Here is an 18,040-nt window from a genome sequence, read left to right as displayed (position 1 = left end):
TTGGGATTATTATACCTCCTACCCCCTTTTTTTTTGCAGATGAGAAAACTGAGGAGCAGAGAAATGAAGTGAGTGGCCCAAGGCTGCACAACTACTGGGCTGGGGCATCCTTATCCTCCAGAGATCAACCCTTCAAGTGGAGGGTTTTATCCCTCACACGGACTTGTCCCTCCGATCAAACCATGGATCTATAGTTCGATTCTTAGGTTCATGGAGTTATCCCAAACCCTACGTAATTCATTCTGGCAAATGGTGAAAATAGCAGCTTTGTGTTAAGATAACCTGGTTAACATCACTGGATTTTTTTAAAGGTAAAAACGTAAAGATTTTGTTTTGTGCCTTATATGAAACAAACGGCAGAAATGCCGTGCGTTGAAGGGAACTGCCTGGGGTTCAGAAAACACATATGACTAACTCCATGTCCAGAATTCAATGCTGATGCTACGTTCTCTGCTGGTACTAACTCGTTGGTTCAATTCCAGGTAGCCAAAAAATGCCTAAGCCCCGGCCTAATCAGGCAACACCCAGGGATCAGAGGCTACTTCTCATTCCAGACACCTTTATGAATGCTTCTGGAGCATGGCCCAGGGGTTACCAGCACCCCGAGTGAACTCATTCCTGCTGCCATTCACATTCTCAATGGGGCCATGTTGGTGTGGGGCAGCTTAAATCCACAAAATCCTCTCCCTAACGCATCCCTGCTTTTCTGCGTCATCAGCACCAGCTCATCCTTCATCACTGACTGTATCTCCTCTGGTTTCCTATGCCCCTGGGACAGTTCCTCTCTTTCCACTAAATTCTAACTCCCTGTAACACTATGCACACACTTCAATATACCGATATTATTAGTTATTTGTTTCTCCATCTGTCTCCTCCAGTGGTCTGCAAGCTCCCTGGGGGGGAGATTATACCTCCTTTATCTTTGTTTCCTCATGGTAGCACTAAGCCTGGCTTGTAATAGGTGTTCTCTTAATGTTTGTGATCGTTCAACGTTTCGCTGAAGGGATGACATCCCTGCCCACACACATTTGTTCTCATGGAACCAAATTGAATTTCTCTTTTCTCAGCCATGGGTTCACATAACTCAGCTGAACTGAAGGGATGTGAACACCCATAAGCTACGATTCTGACTCCCCAAACTCACTGATATTTAAGAACAGCCATCTAGCACAAAGACACATCCCTTCTTGTTGAAGATAGTCAAGAGTTTTCCTGTATCAGAGCACATTCCCCAAACTGCTTGTAACTGGGACAAGCTGAGTTTACTTAGCTCAGTCTCCCCAGTGGGAATAGCAAGTCTTCAAGAACAGGGAGTTTTCATCTCTCTAATGCCACTGTCTCGCACAGACCACTCTCCTCCTGTTGGCTAACAGATGATTACCGAATGACATAAAGATGAGTGGAGTAGAGTTCTTTGCTTCATTCATTCATTTGCTACTAAGCACCCATGTGCCATGTGCCAAACGATGCTGTCTATGGGTGGGATGAGAGATCCTTCTCCTGGATGGACTTATAAATAAGGGATTTTATTCAATTCCCTTCATCAGCTAAAGGCAAGACCAGCTAATCAAATCCCAGGGCTGCCTTAGCAACTTGTCTACAGCCCAGAGGGTTTGTGGGGGAGTTAGCCAAACCACCTCTTCGGCAGGGCTGGTCTTATATTCCAGAATGGGAGCTGGTTACGAGGAGCCTTCACATAGCCCCCATTTCCCATTGGAGCCACGATTTCTGAGACATGGCTAGTCCACTGCATATCAAACATAAAAGGAAGCTGAACATCTGGAAGATGACAATTTCTTCAATTGTGTCAGAGCCTTTTTATTTGGTTTTGGAGGAAGGAAATTAGCTCAGGAGCATTCGTTGGCATAGCTAAACTTTATTTAGTGTCTGCTCTGAGATCCTATTCTAGAGACTGGGGTACAAAGGCAAAGGAGCCCTGGAGAAGATCCTATTACCCTAAGAACACTGTTACTGGCTTGGCTTAGAGAGATTCACACTTCATTCCTTCAGTAAATAATTGCAAGGACTCACTATATGCGAGGCGTTCAGTGATACAGTAGTGAGTGAAAGAGGCACAGTTCCTGCCCTCCAAGAGCCTACCATGTGTGGTGGGTGGGACTCAGGAGATAAAATTAATGAACCAAAAATCAATAATAGTAAGCTTTTCAAATCTGTTAAGGAGGAGAAAAGAGAGGCACATGGCTCTTGGAAAGCACATTATACAGAAATGAATCATGAGTGGGAAGATGTGGCCAGTGGGGTAAGCTCCAAGGGAGGCCAGGCTGTAACCAGGTAGAGAACATGAGAGGAGCCTGTGGGAGCAACAGAAGGAATAGCAGTGGCTGAGGCTGTGTAAGGGGGCCAGGAGCCTGGTGCATTCAAGAAATTAAAGAAACACAGTGTAACAAGGGTGAGAAAGCAGGGTGAGCATGGTGAGAGAGAAGCTAGAGAGTACAGCTGGGGCCTATCTACACAGGTCATTAGGGCCCACAATGAGAGGTTTTGTTTTTTACCCTAAGGGTAAAAAAAGCTTGAGGTTGAGGGAGCCACCCAGGGAAAAAAAATAAAAAGTGAAAGGAAAAGTAAGCTTAGAGAGAGAGTAGAGGGTCTGCAGCACTTAATGAGTGGGTAGAGAAAGATAGGCCTGCACAGGAAGCATAGCAGGAGTGGCCAGACAGGTAACAAGACAACTCAGGAATGCTGAGTGCCCTAGAGCCAAGAGAAGAGTGTTTCAAGAAGGAATGAATAATCAACCGTATCAAACACTGCTCCATACCCAAGGGAAAGTGAAGATCTTGCATAAGTGTTAGAAACTCTTCCCCAAATAAGTTCCAAGATGACCGTAGAATGAAGCATCTTCAGTGGTGACCATGAACGAACAACAGAGCATCCTTGATCAAGGGAGGCTATGTGAAAGGCCAGAACCTTGTGGTTTAGACAAATTCAAGGAGTTTAGCCAACAGGCATCAGAGGTGAAATCACATACTCTGTACAGGGAAGCTATGAGAAGGAGTCATACTTGGCTCACCCAACTGGACTCCAGGTACAGGGATATTAATGTGCCCTGTAATATTGGCCAACCCAATATCCATTGCAGTACCCTTTCGAGGGCATTTTCTCTAGCCACTGTGGAATTGTGTCTCTGTTCAAAAAGAGAGTATACCAACAGTGTTGAAAGGTGGTACAGGTATAGAGAAAATGGCTCAGGAACTGAAGGCCAGATAGCATTCCTCTGTGGTTCCTCCATCTGAGAGGAAGAAGAAAGGGACAGAGACAGAGTATGGGCTAGCTCTGCTTCTGGTTCAGAGTCAGAGTATGCCCAGGAGGCTTAGATCAAAGTCCTCAATGGAGCAGATGAGACCCTGTGATAGGACTTACAGGAAAGCACATATGGGTTGCCTTATGATGGGGCCTCCTAACAATATGATGTGCTATCTCAGGTAGGAATTGAGCTCCTGAACAAACAGATGCCCAATTACAATGACTTTTTAAAAATTTAGCTTAAATGGATTGACCCATTACTGGGTGCTAAGTAATGTGCCAAATACTTTTCATATGTGAGGTCATTTATTCACAAAACTAAACAAGATGCTAGTCTTGTTTTCCCTTTCAAATAGATTAGAAAACTTTGCAGAAAAGTTAAATGACTTGCCTAAGGCCATATAACTAGTGAGTTCTGGAGCTGGGATCTGTGTACCGGGCTTACCCCCTTAACACTCTAATGAACTGCGCTTGAGAGAGTTGCAGTAAAGGAAATTGCCCGAACTGGGTCCATGAAGAAGGTTGGCCATGTGACTCATTGGCCAGAAATCCAAGGGAACTTTTCAGAGGTTGAACTGGGAACCCTTCATCAATATGGTATCTGTGTTTCTTTTGCTCCAAGTCCACCCTTTTCAGGAGAGTCAAACTTAGTACCAGCCTCCAGTCCCTAAAAAGCCTTGTTTCTGGCCTTGGGTAACTTCTATCTACTAAGTAGGGACTGGGATGGGAGTCTGCTAAATGAGAGAAGGGGGAGGGACTTGGATATATCCTATTCATTTCTGCCTTCCATTGGGAACCAGCCTGAGAATAGTCCATGTAAATCAGAACTGGCAGCTAGGCACTAGGTGGTAAATTTATCCAACTGGAGAAACTTCAAGGTTCTACTTGAGTCCCCTGTGTCATGTAGTCATTAAAAACAATCTTGTGAGCTCAGCCTATGCTAACAGGAGACTACTGTCTCTGACATGAGGCTGGATGCTCAACCTTATACCCCAGCCAGCTGCAACTTTTGAGCTCTGAGCATGCCCAAAGCTAAGCCAGTCTTCTCAGAGCAGTTACGGCTGCTCCCCCCCACCCAGCCATGAAATCTATGTCTTAGGATTCAGACTCCTCCTAGCTCCAGCTCAGAGTTCACACCTGGCTTTCAGTGTACTATCTACTCACTATTACACATGGGAACCTGATGCCCAAGGGATAGCTCTTGGTCTTGTGAAGTCTTCTCCTCTCCATACACAGGGCCAAGTCACCATGTTTTACTTCTCTACTGCGTCCTCCCATGCTATGAAACAACCATCCCAGTGTATATCCCCCCAAGGACTCCTGATATCCACCAAGGGTAATTGGTTTTGCTTAACTAAATTGAACTAGCCAGACCACTCTGATGAGGCTTATCCAGTTGTTGACTCCATCCTCTGAGAGAGACCTCCAGGGTAAAGACAGGCAAAGAGCCTTGCCGCTCAAAGTGTGGTCCAAAAACTAGAAGCATCAGCATCACCTGGGAGCTTATTACAAATGCAGAAACTCAGGCCCCATCCCAGATCTAATGAATTGGCAGCTGCATTTTGAAAATGTCTATTTGTGATTCAGGTATACATTGAAATTCAGAGATTATTGACTTTGGAGGAATGGCAGTCAGAATCAGGACTTTTCAGCCCAGAGAATAGAAGATTCAGATGAGCCTCAATTCTTGCCTTCAACAAGTTGAAAGGCCATTGTGGAAGATGGAATAGATTGGTACCTTTAATTTTAAAGATTGGAGCTAACATCAATGGGTAGAGTGACAGGGGTAGATCAGGGATCAACACAAGGAAAGGTTTTTATGTCAAAGCACTATCCAGTGAAGGCTCAAGCCTGGCCTCTGTGAGGCAGCATTTTGATTCTGAGAGGAGCATAAAAGCAGTCATGATTCCCAAGTCCTGTTCCAGAGATGGCCCTTCCTTTCACTTGCCCACTTTGTCTCCACCTATTCCCACCTCCTGGGCTTCTTGGATGCTTAACCAAGCCCTCAATACCTCACTGTTATGGGATGCTGACCTTTCTTATTTGATTATTGATCCTGCTTTCCATCTCAAATCAGCATCCCTTGATTCCAGTGATACCAATGCTCTGGGTGAGAGACATTCTCCTTGTCACCCCTAGAGATACGGGACTCCCATGGGGTCTACCTCCAAGTCACCAGGTTACCCACAACGGCAGGAGAATATGTCATCAACAATGAAAGACACTAACTGGAAATTTGGTGTTCTCCCATCATACAGAAGGACTACATTGGCCTCTTATACCCCTTTTGAGGTTGAGATTCTATGATTTTATGAGATCAGTCAAAAGCAATGGGTTTCAGATCAGAAATACATGAGTTTGCATCCGATTCCATCACTAAATGGTTGTGTGGCCTTGATCAAAGCTATTAGCCACCATTTGATTTGATATCTTCATTTGTAAAATAGGCAGTAAGTGCCAAGTTCACAGGGATTTTATAAGGATCAAATATAATAAAAGAGGTAAAAAATGTTTGATAAACTCTGAGGAACTGCTCCCACATATGGCATAATGATGGCATGGCTTTGGAGCTGGCTCCAAGGTGGTAACAGGGGTTTTCTGTGTCTACAAACTGTAGGTGCATTGTGGGTGCTGGGGACATGCCTCCTTGCAACCTGCTGGCTGAGTTCACCTAATCCTTAGGATGAAGGCAGGAGGAGTCCCCAGAGTGATTCACTTAATTTTCCTCCTAAGGCAGGGTCTGTATCAAGCTTACATCTGGATGACTTAATGGCAGCAATAACAAAATTTGGCAGCAAGGGATTAATGATTCATTCTCAAAGTGCTCTCACTGGCTATCAGCCCAATTCTATAGCTTTACTTCAGAAAATTTCCCCATAAAGATATGGAGCAAAAATAGAAGTCTCAGATAAAGAACATCTAATTGCAATTGATAAAACCAAGTGAATCCCAGTAGATGCATAACCTATGCTGGTGATCATTGCTGATGGTAAAGGAAGGAAGCTGGCTCTCGGGAACACCATTCCTAAAAGCTGCAGTCTTTAAAACTCACAGTCTTCTCTTAGTTATCCAAGGGCATATTAGCCCCAGATCTGACTGTGCTGGCAGTTCACCCCATCTCCTTAATGACTTCTTTTCTTGAAGAGTTTCTCTGTCTTTATTCTGGCTTTGCATGCTTCTGGCACCCAGTGGAGAAAACCTTTCAAACTCTGACTTGGAGCTGCTACCTCTATGTGAAGGTTTTAAGGATTGTAGACATCTCTGATTATGGGGGCGGGGGAGCGGTTTGCCACGAGGAGGCAACAGGGAAAAGATGAGGAAGCTGGGCAACTTTCCGGTTCTTCTAAAGTCAGGTATGCACCATATCCCTTCTTGATTTTGCTGGAAGCTAATTCTTAGAATGGTAGGCTATTTTTAAGATGGAATTTAAGTCCAAGATTGGAAAAAAAAGTTGGTAGGAAAGCATCTGGATACTTCATTAGATTCAAGCCTCCAGACTTTACAAATTGCATCCCAAGGCATTGAGAGCATTTGTAATTGTGATCATGAACTACTTTGGCAGTCTTTGAGGATTGAAATTGTAGCAAACAGGAGGGGTGCGAGAAGCCTGGGGAGAAACAAATGCTGTTGTTGACTTTTTTTTAATGGAAAAATGTGGATTCCAGATATTTCGCAAGAGTAAGTGAGATGTTGATATAGGAAAAAAAAATATAGACTGGATGATTAAATCAGAATTTTTCCCTTACCATTTACTAAAGGAAGGAATAATCACTGGAAATCTGCATCCATCAGCATCCAAACCAGGAAAAGGGAAACCACTCCAAACATGTAAAATGGAGCAAATTTGCTAGAGAACTGATACAGAGATCAGGAGAGGATGGTGAGACAGCCCAGATGGTACTGACACCAGGAACCATAACCCAGCATAGACTGGAAAGACAAAAAGCAGGTGGTGGTGGTTTCATCAGAGCCCAGAGGTCAGAGTCACCCAAAAGAGGCTGCAACTCTGGTAGACCTCTGGGAGAAGTGGAGTCATGGAGGGGACAGTCACTGCCCTCAAAGGCGCCTGAGGCCAAGAGGAATAAGGCTTCTCCTTTCTCTTACTATACAATTAATGCCTTCCATTGGCCAAACCCAGATGTCAGTTGACACAGGGGCCCAGGAAACACAGCCTGCAGGGGTTACCTGCACTCCCAGCCAGCCAGAGAAGAGCAAAGGAGGGGTGTGAAGCCAGACAGGCCAAGGGCCAGCAAGGGCTTCCTATGAACAAGTGATGATGTTTACCCCGTTTTTACTACTCAAGAGTTACCACTTTTGAGGGGTGTCTGGACTCGTGGATTAGGAGGAAGGCCCAAGACTGTGTGTTAATACCAGCAGAGTCAAGACCAAGTTAGAGACGTGGTTGGCTTCTGGGACAGCTAGCTATTAAATTGGGTTGCTCAGCAGACATTGCTTACTTATATTTTGATCTAGAATCTTACCTGGATCAGCCGGTTTAAGCCGTCTTTGTACATATGCCTGTGCCTGCTCAGTCTGCCACCCGCTGTATCATGCAGCTCCATTCTATACCCGCATTTCTTGAAGATTATCTCCCCTCGTGCCCTCTTGCCAACATATCATATTCTAATATCGAAGGGATTGATGAACATGTCATGTGAATCTTGTTATATGGGCCAAATTATACAGACTTTGCTCAAATGATATTTAAACTTGACCTTTTTAACTTAAGTTCTCTCATCCTTTTCACTTTCCTTGTATATCAACCACCATCTCTAAGCCCTTAACACATTGAGTTCAGTTTTATTATTAATCTCTGGGCTTTCCCTATAATTCCTTTCTTGATATTTAGCCACCACAGAGTCCCATATAATTACACAGGGAGACAAGCCTTGCTCAAGTTTAAGTAACTGTTGTCTACTTTATTCCTAATACTCTTTCTCTGGTCTCATGATTACTAATTTTTTTTTTTTTTAAATTTCTGACTACCTCCCCCACACCTGAGAACAGTGCCTCCCTCACTAGGTCTGGTTGATAATGGAGTGCTTGAGAAGGATTATTCCATCATTCTTCTAAGTGACATCACCTAGGATGTTTCTCAAGTAATAAATAAATTGCCTCAATTCATCATATGACAGTAATTGCTTTTAGCCAAGATTTAAGTCAGAGTCAATGTCAAGGAGCTGGAAAACACTACAGAGACACAGGTTTTTCAGATAGCTCTACCCTTGCTGGGGAAAACCATTTAATAAGTACTGAGCTAAGTGTAAAGAAGATACAGATTTCTAATATCCTAGCCTCCCTCAATATCACCCAGCTGGTCCTAAGAGGTTGGAATTGACTTCATCACAGCCTATACAACTAAAACTGCTAAATATTGCTGACAGGGGTTGCCCTCTTTTTCAGCCTTAAATGGAGGTTAGCACCCCGTGAGACGGGAATAGCTTTAATTGATTGTTTGAAAGCACTCCGGCCACTCAAATAAATTGTTCCTCAAATGCTGATGCTGCTTGGTCCTATGTATCTCCTGAATCTGTTTCCAGGTGGACTCTGCTTTACACAGCAAATGCTCTGTGTAGGTCAAATTCTACTTCAGTCATGTTACATACAGTAGGAAAGCTATGTAAGTCCCTGTGGTGAATCTCTCCTGGGTACAGGAAAACTCCTTTATTAGAAATTGTTTTCTTTTTTAATGCATTCAGAATTTAGCATTATAGACTTCTTTAAGGGTAGTCATGCCTGAATGATGCCAGACAGTGTCATTACTGACACATACTTTATAAGGCATGCCCTTTCAAGGGCTTCACCACTGCTGTTCTAAGAAAACCGTCATACCTCTACAGTTTCAACTACTCTTATGCCCAGAAGCCCATAGTGTGAGTGCCAGGGCCCTAACCTGTGACTAGACTAGGGCCAGGAGCTATGGCTAGGGTTGGGTATACTTTGTAGACTGGTTTAGGAGTCACACCACAATGAAGGTTAAAGAGCAGGATATGGCTGAGGTAGGGGTCAAATCTAAAGGAGGGATCAGGAGCTGGCCTTTGGGGTTTAGGAGTGTTCAGCTGATCAGTCTGCACCCACTCATGGTGAGGAGTCAATCTACACCTAGAGTCGTGATTAGACTATGGCCAGCAATAATATTTAGCTCATGGAATGGAACTGGACAAAGCTAAGTGACATCCAAATGGACCAGACCCATTACCTTGATCCCATTAGCACAAGTCAACTCTAGGCCACAGAGAAAAAGTCCTGGACATTGCCCAATGAATGGTACTAAGATTATAACATTGATAGTGAGGACAGCAGATGCTAGGCATGCAAGGTAATTAAGAGACAATCCTGCTGTCCTGGAGCTCACTACCTGGTAGGAGAGAGAAGTGTGCAAGCTAAAAATCAAAGCTAACACAGGTGTGGACAGGGAGGGGCACGCATGACTGCTTAGGGAAAACTAAACTATGAACCTGGTTTTCACGTGCATCAGTGGTATGGAACGTGTCAAGGGCATCCCTGAGGCCAACCAGTGGCCTCTTTTCTAGAAGAGAAGAATACAATCTATTCGGGGTGACTGTACACTCTCCCCCACTGGATCCCTAGGGTCTAGACAAGGCCTGCCCTGCCAAGGAGGATGAAGAGGCTGAGTCAGCTCACTGCCAACAGGACTGGCTCCCTGCTTGTAGAAATCTGTGCACTGAGCCTGAGCCCAGGGGTCTCAAAGCTGCTTAGCTGCAGCATAGAGGAGCATCTACAGCCTGTGATAGGGATTAAAGGTTTAGTCTGCAGAGCAGATGTAAGAGAGGAGAACACGCACTCTTTCCTAGGCCCTATGGCTAAGTAGAAAGTCCCATTAGACTTTCCAGGCAGCCAGTGGGAGAGTGTGTGCAGTCACCCCGAATAGACTATTCTTCCTGTGGAGATCAGACCAGTCCTGTGTCAGCTGTGGAATGAGGGAAGGGTTCTCAGGAGATGTCACTGTAGCAGTGTGCACAACGGTCCACTGGGAGGGTAGACAGGTCAAACATTGTCAGGACACCAAGAACAAGTTACCACAGCCTGGCTGGTGAGGCAGAGGCCAAGGCCAGGGTGTAACCAGCAGCAGATGTTAGGACTGTTCAAAGTAGGAGGCAGAGCCAAAAAGTGGAGGATCAGAGCCACTGAACAGGGGCTGGCTGTGAGCCAGATGCAGAATACAGCCAACAAGGAGACCCCCACAGGGCGGATCCAACAAATTCTCTGGGAGGGCAGCTCTGGGCCTTGGTCTCACTTTGGTCTGTCCACTGTAACAGTATGGCCTCAAGAGTGGACTCCTGCCACTGTCTAGTGCTCTGGATCCCCATGTTTTCCAAGTGTAGTAGTTTTGTAGGGCTGTCGTAACAAACTACCACCATTGGAGGGGCTCAAAGCAACAGAAATTTACTTTCTCACAGTTCTAGAGACTAGAAGTTCAAAACCAAGATGTTCATGCTTGCTATGAGACTGGGTACAATCCTTCCTCTCCTCTTCCTGCTGCAGGTTTGCTGCAGTCCTCAGCAATCCCTGGCCTGCAGATGCATCATTCCTCTCTGCCTCTGTCACTACACAGCACTCTCCCTGTGTGTCTGTCTTCATGTGATATTCCCTTCTTTTTTTTTTTTTTTTAAGGATTTACTTATTTAATTTAGAGAGAGGGAGAGAGAGTGTGTGCATGTGTGCAAGCAAATGTGGGGGAGAGTGGCAGAGGGGGAGAGAATCTTAAGCAGACTCTGAGCTGAATGCAGAGCTTGATGTGGGGTTCACTCTCACAACCCTGAGATCACCACCTGAGCCGAAACCAAGAGTCAGATGCTTAACCAACTGCGCCATCCAGGTGCCTTGATGTTTCCTTCTTATAAGGACATCAGTCTCACCAGATTAGAGCCTGCCCTCATGACTCATCTTACCTAATGACATCTGCAAAGACCCTATTCCTGGATCAGATCGCATTCACAAGAACTGGGCGTTACGACCTCCACATATCTTTTGGGGGAAGACATGAACCTGTAACACCAGGCTAAGCTCAGCTAAACAGTCTGGGAATGGGAGGGAGGTCTTTGTATTTCAAGGAGTAAAATGCAATCACTAATAGAGGTTAGGGTCAATCAGAGAGTATGTAGGAAAAGGATGTCACACTCCTGCTTGGTCATGGACTGAGGCAAATAGGCACTTTCAGAAGGCCAAAATATCCTGGCTTTATTTGTCTGAGTAGTCCAGTAGAGTGTTACCAGGTCAAGGTGTCCCCAAGGCCCTTGCGCAGAAACATAATTCAATTCTTTCCAACCGAGTCTGGTGAAGCTGATCTCAAGGGATGATCACATTGCCTGACCTAAAGGGGTAAGAATGGGGAGGAGAGGCAAAGATCTGCGCAGCCTGGGTAGCTTTGTCTGGATCTTGCTTCTGGAACGTGCTTCTTGAACGTGCTCCTGAAAAGGAGAGGAGGCACAGGAGGGAACAAGAAATCTATAGGAAGGATTAGTGGGAGCACGAGCAGGATCAGAGGGAACGGCCAGTAAACACGCAGCACGGAATTCAGATTAGTGCAATGAAACTGAGCAAGGGTAATAAAACCAGCAGTGGGAATAGCATCGATTGTTGAGATTCCAGGCAAATCCACCATGAACATGTTTTCTTTCTTCTAGCCTTTGCCCCTTGGCTTTTGGAAGCAGAAACACTGAATCACTGTGTTTTGTACTAAAAGCTGATCTACCCTCCTCCCCAAAGGATGGATAGAAAAGCAGCTCTGTGTTAGGAGAGATGATAGAGGGCAGAAGTGAAGTCCAAAGCATTTACAGTCATGGCTGTTGCCTGCAGGGGCACACTCAGAGTTCTGAGAGGTCTCCCCTGGGGTGCCCATGCTTTCTGCCTATAAGCACCAGATGAGCCCGGGAGAGCCTATGCAGGGCCACACCAGCAGATTTTAATGGGGCCTCCATTAAGAAACTCCAGAGAATCAGTCCCTAAGAAGCTTGGGAGGTGGGGCCACACAGGGTTCAAATACTAGATTGAAATCCAATTCTCAGTGGTGTCAGGGGAGCATACACTGGAAGGGCACCAGTGTGATGACAAGGAGGCCAGTCTGGAAGCTGTGACACTAATCTGAGCAAGACTTAATGGATCTTAGGCATGAAAAGCAGCAGCGAGGAAAGGAGAGATTCAGGAGAGATTCTAGAGGCAGTACCGATCCCATGTGGTGGCTGGCTGGTACCATCAGTGGGGAGAGAGCACGGATGGCCCTGGGATTCTGAATCTGAATTTAATGGCAGTTTGCATAGAAGCCTGAAGGCTGGTTTCTCCTTGGTCTAAGGAGAATACCCCGAGAGAGAAAAAGGTATAGTGAAGGCCTTATATATGCTCCTTGCTTAGATGCTTGCTTTGCAGGCAGCAGGAGCATTCGCTTGCTATAGGGGAACACCCCACAGGAGAAGTGGCATGCCAGAAAAATGCCTTCCTCTTCTGCATTAAGGCTACTGGTTCAGTGCGGCGATCGGTCACAGAAACTGGCAGCCAAAATGATGTGCCCAGAGCCTTGTGTCCATCAGGCTATGAGCATCTATTGTAAGACTGCTGACGAAGATGGCATTCTGGTGCATTTGATCGAATACTATACTTCTTCCATGCTCTGTGGAGTCAGCCTATAGCCAGGCCAGCGGCCACATGGAAGAGCTGTGGCTAAATTTTACCCACCTCCCTGGCCTCCAGTTGTGGCCCCTGCTCCTCATCTGCAGACACAGCCCTGGCCTGAACTTTGAGACCAACTGAGGCCTTGGTCAAGGGGGACTGGAAGATGCCCAAGAAGGCTCAGGGACCTCAGCATTGTGTCACCTCAGCTCTCTGCCCTGCTCTTGCCTGGGGCCATCACAAGAGCCGGGGTTGCCATGCTACTGTGTCCAGCCTCCCACTCTATATCCTAACTCCCTAGGGAGCCCCTGTTTGTGAACTCTGCTTATGATTTTAGGCTAAAGCTCTGATGGGCTCTTACCTCTCACCCCATCCCCCACAGTTCTCAGGAACCACAGTTCTGGTCCAGCCACCTGCCTGAATTTCACCACTGGCAAGCCTGCCTGCTTCCTCCTGTTTGGACTTCCATTTCCTCATCTGTAAAATGGGTTTAGGATGATAATAATAGCAACAGCACAAGCCCAAGTATTTAAAGTGTATTTTCTCCCTTATTCCTCTTAACAACTAGTGACTATTAGTATCCCTATTTTGTTGATAAAGAAATGGGGCAATTTATGCAACTTCTCAGTGGCTCGAAGCCCCACTGCTAGTCAGGATGTGGTTTTTGAGGCATTGTGCTGAACCCCTCTGCTATGGTATTTCCTGGTTCTTGGCACATAATAGGTGCTCACTAGCGTGGATCATGGGCATAGAGCATGGTGGGTCAGAGAACAGACTGTACGGAGAAATTTATCATCTCTGAGCTGTGTGATTTCCAACAATCAGAGTCCCAGTTTCCACATCTGTAAACGAGAATGCTAACAGCACCCCACGGAGTAGAGTCATTGGAAAGTTGAAGTGTGTTAATAACGTGAAGCCCTCTGTACTTGCCATGGGATGCAGGAAGTCTGTAACACATCGTGGCTGTTCTACTGTTCTTTTCCTCATCTTGCTAGATATCCCTGACGCCACTGTCCCCCAGAGCTGCCACTTCTCTCCAGCCAGCCTGGCAGGCTGTGTCTCCCCATTTTGGGTCTTCCTTCCTCTTCTCTCCACCCAGCATGGTCCTGTCATGGTGGGTGCTTGGATTTCAGCCTTTTCCAGAGCACATCTGGTCCTACTGCTTCCAGCTCCTATTCGCACACCATCTGTCAACCCTTGCCAGGGGGCATCACCTCCCTGGGAGGGTCGCTGAGGTTCCAGGGTACCCGAGGCTGTGGAGGCCTCCAGGCATGCTGAGCCCTCAGAAGGCTGCCATGCTGCTTCCCCATCTGCTCGGGGCCCACACAGCTATGCCCCAAAGACTCCAACTCTACCTGGGTCCAGAATTTATAAGGCTTCCCTGGGGCAAGTTGCTTTAGAGGCAAAGCAGTCTCAGAGAGTGTTTTATGGCCCAAATCCTGCTACTGCGGCAAGGCTCTGATTTTAAAAACCGCCAGGAAAATAACAACAGAGAGTTTTAACATGAACAGGAAAGAAAAGAATGACAGAGGGGAGGTGCACCTGACACCTTCTCAAGCAGGAGCTGTGCCAGGAATGCATCCCTTTCCTCCGACGACCCTGGACACCAGTGAGTGTGGCAGAGCTGGGACTGAGCCACCTTATCTCAGAGATGAGGACCTGGGATCAGAAAGGCTGAGTAATTTGCCCAAGTCCCTCCACCTTAAGCAATAGAGCTTGGGTTCCACCTGAGGGCTTGTCCAAGCCCTTCTCCTTACGGGCACCGGGCACCACCAAGGTAGCAAATCTGGGTCTGGCAGTGGTTCAGCTCAGGGCATGGCTGCCCGACCAACCATTAGTGCACCCTTTCCAACCTCCAGTTGGACTCAGTGTCCCAGCCTGCTCCCTGGAGGCCTGGCTGAGTTACTGTCAGAGCCAGAGAAGGGGCACTTTCTGCCGTGGTCGGTCCACAGGTTCTAAGTCCCTCGAGCAAAATGTTAGCCCGTCATTTGTCCACAGCAGTCACAAGTTAGCCCACTACACAAAAACGCCTGACCCTGGCTGCAAAAGGTTTTGCCTTATTTTTGCAAGGCAAGCATCCTCAGCCTCCACCCTCATACCCACGTATGATAACCAAATACATTTCCAGACGTTATCAAATGTCCTTGTGTGTGTGTGTCAAAATCAAACAAAGGAATCAAACATTTACTGAGCTGCTTCTCTATGCACATACACTTCTGTCCACCAGCTAAGCCCCAAGATGATCAAGACATGTTTTTACCTCTAGATCTGTGCTGTTCAAGATGGCAGCTGCTAAGCCACATGTGGTCACCAAGGACCTGAAATGTGCCTTGTATGACTGAGGAACTGAGTTTTTAAATTTATTTTATGATTTGTTTTAATGAATTTAAACTGAAAAGCTAGTACAAAGTATGTTCACTCATTAAACATAATGTTTATCTCTTTAAGGTTATATTGAATTTTAACTGTTTAAAATCTAGCATCTGGACTGAGAAGTGCTCTAAGCGGAAAATGTATACCAGATTGCAAAGACTTACTGCAAAAAAAAAAAAAAAAAGTAAAATATCTTTCATTCATAATTTTAAAATACTTATGGCATGTTAACATGATAATATTTTATATGCACCGGGTTAAATATTATCTATTAAGATTAAATCTGTCTGTTTTTGCTTTTTCTTTTTAAATGTGACTCTAAATGTGAAATTATATGCGTGGTCCCAGTTCTTTTTATTGAGCAGTGCAACTCTGGAGGATTTCAACAGGGGGAGCTACTGCCCCTCAGGGGACATTGGGGACTGTGTGGAGATATAGTTGGTTGTCAAAACTGAGGGGTGAAGTGCTACTGGCATCTAGTGGGTAGAAGCCAGAGGTGCTGCTAAACATCCTACCATGCACATGAAGGCCCCTGACAACAGAATTATCCATCCCCAAATGTCCCTCGTGCAGAGGTTGAGAAACCCTGCCCCAGAGCATAGCCAGGAAGTCAGAGACCTGCAGAGCCAGCTGGGAGTGAGCTGAGCAAAGAGGTTAAGGCTATTACTCCGTTCTCATGATTAACTATGGCCAGGGGTGCCACCTGGAGCCCCCACTTCAGAAGATAATGAAGCCCAGAGAAGGGAAATCACTCGCCCACGATCACCAGGCCAGAAGGTGGCAGAGCTGAGAACACAGCCTCAGCTCTGAACGTCAGCCTGTCCCTGCTGCACCATGTGGTCCCACGGTTCTCTGAGCTGGGGCTGATCCAAAAAAGAGGCTGCCCGGGCTTCTCGTCTAATATCCCCGTCCCTCTGATCCAGCAGTTATTATTTACACCAGCCCTCATTGCTATCAGGGGATGAGCATGAATAAAAACACCCTTTGAAAGGGACATTCTGCTCAAAGAGAAACACTTGCAGGCACCTCACCCATCAAATGGGGCCGAGAAACAAATGGAACATGAAGAAATAAACCCGTCAGAGGAGGAACATTCAGACACCTCAGAGGCAAGAGGTAAGAACAAATGTGCCCGATATGGCATTGGCTCTGTTTAAAGAAAACATTATCAGACTGCTCCACTTGAATAGATCCCAGAGAACAATGGCCCGGCGGAAACAGAGCTCCCGCACACGCTCCAGAGATGCGTGGTGTCTCAGTAAGGTGGGTGTGGGCACAGCAGTGAGAGGCCCTCTCCCCTCACTGACACCAAGCATCCACAGGCAACTCCCTGCCTCCTGGGGGTGAAGCTGAGGCTGGTAGGCCTATGATGGGGTGGGGGTGGGGGGCTGACAATTCCTGAAGGCCTACTATGTGCTGCTGTTGGGCATGGAGTCTCTAGGGTCACCCAATAGTAATCTGTAATAGGACTCTGAGGTGTGACAATTAGATTTGCAGGGGAAAGGGACACCTGGGTGGCTTAGTGGTTGAGGGTCTGCCTTCAGCTCAGGGTGTGATCCTGGGGTCCTGGGATCAAGTCCTGCATCGGGCTCCCTGCAGGGAGCCTGCTTCTCCCTCTGACTATGTCTCTGCCTCTCTTTCTGTGTGTCTCTGAAAAAATAAATACAATCTTAAAAAAAAAAAAAAAGATTCACAGGGGAAAAAAGGCTATGCAACTTACCTAAGGTCATATAGGTAGGGAGTGGCTAGAATGACATTCCTGGGATGCTGGCAGTGACCTGCTGAGCTATGCAGGTTGGTGGTAGGGAAAACTGGGCTGCAGTGAATGCCATTGAGACTCTGCCCATGGCTCTTTTCCCAGGCCAGCGCACCTAATGTCCAGCTGCTGTGGGTGCTGGCTGCTAAAGGCTCACAGATACCTCCTTACCGGCAGAAGCAACATAAGGCAAAGGCGAGGTACCTCTCCAGGAGCCTGTGCACTCCACCCATGGCAGCCCACGGCCAGTGGCCGGCTGACACAGTGGCACCACTGCTGGCCCTTTGGCTTCAAGGTAAGAGCAACCCACACACTCCAGAGGCCCCTGTGGCCTCAGACTGACACAGGCCCCCACATCCTGCCCTATCCTGTCTCCCTGACTTTCTCTCTTCTGAGAATACTCCTTAATGAGGAATTTGCACAGGAATCCCTATGTCAGGCTCTGTGTCTAGAGAGCCCAGCCTAAGGCATCCGATAGCAATGATACTTCTGAGTTTGGGGAGGGGGTGGACAAAAGTGGGCCATGAGGTTGCAAGTGGCCAGACTCCCATCATCTCTGCCAGCTGCACCCTCTTCTCCACCATGACCAACTGGCCAGTTAGGGACGAGCTGAGGGGAGACCACTGTCTGAGCAACTACCAAGGACTTCCACTGACAAGAAAGGTCCCCGGGAGTAGGATTTCTAGGTCAGCGATGTCTCTTCTGTCTGTAGGGTCCTGCCATGGGCATCAGCCTCCGACACAGGTGGGCTCTGCATCCCAATCTTTGAGTGGCAGATGCTTATGGGAAATGGGATAAAAATACAGTGTGTTCGAGGAAAAAGGGTTGGTACCTACTTCAAACAAATACCTACTCTAGACTGGGCACTCCCACACCAGCCCTTTCACACATTATCTTGTATGATCTCAAATATAGCTCTAGAAGACTCTGCATGTGCAGATTCTATAGCACATGGTGCCCCCCTCCAAAAGGTGACTGTTATGATTCCTGCTTAACACATAGGAAAGGTAAGGACCACCACAT

At 46.7% G+C, this 18,040-nt stretch overlaps 1 protein-coding gene across 9 annotated transcripts in view; it reads right to left on the bottom strand.

Annotated features, from left to right (window-relative positions):
* Positions 1-18,040, bottom strand: part of PTPRT (protein tyrosine phosphatase receptor type T) — a 1,030,023-nt gene that overhangs the window by 175,780 nt on the left and 836,203 nt on the right. The window lies entirely within an intron of this gene.

Source organism: Vulpes lagopus, chromosome 18, assembly GCF_018345385.1.
Source record: "Vulpes lagopus strain Blue_001 chromosome 18, ASM1834538v1, whole genome shotgun sequence".
Taxonomy (NCBI): Eukaryota; Metazoa; Chordata; class Mammalia; order Carnivora; family Canidae; genus Vulpes; species Vulpes lagopus.
This window is presented reverse-complemented; position numbering and strand designations above follow the sequence as displayed.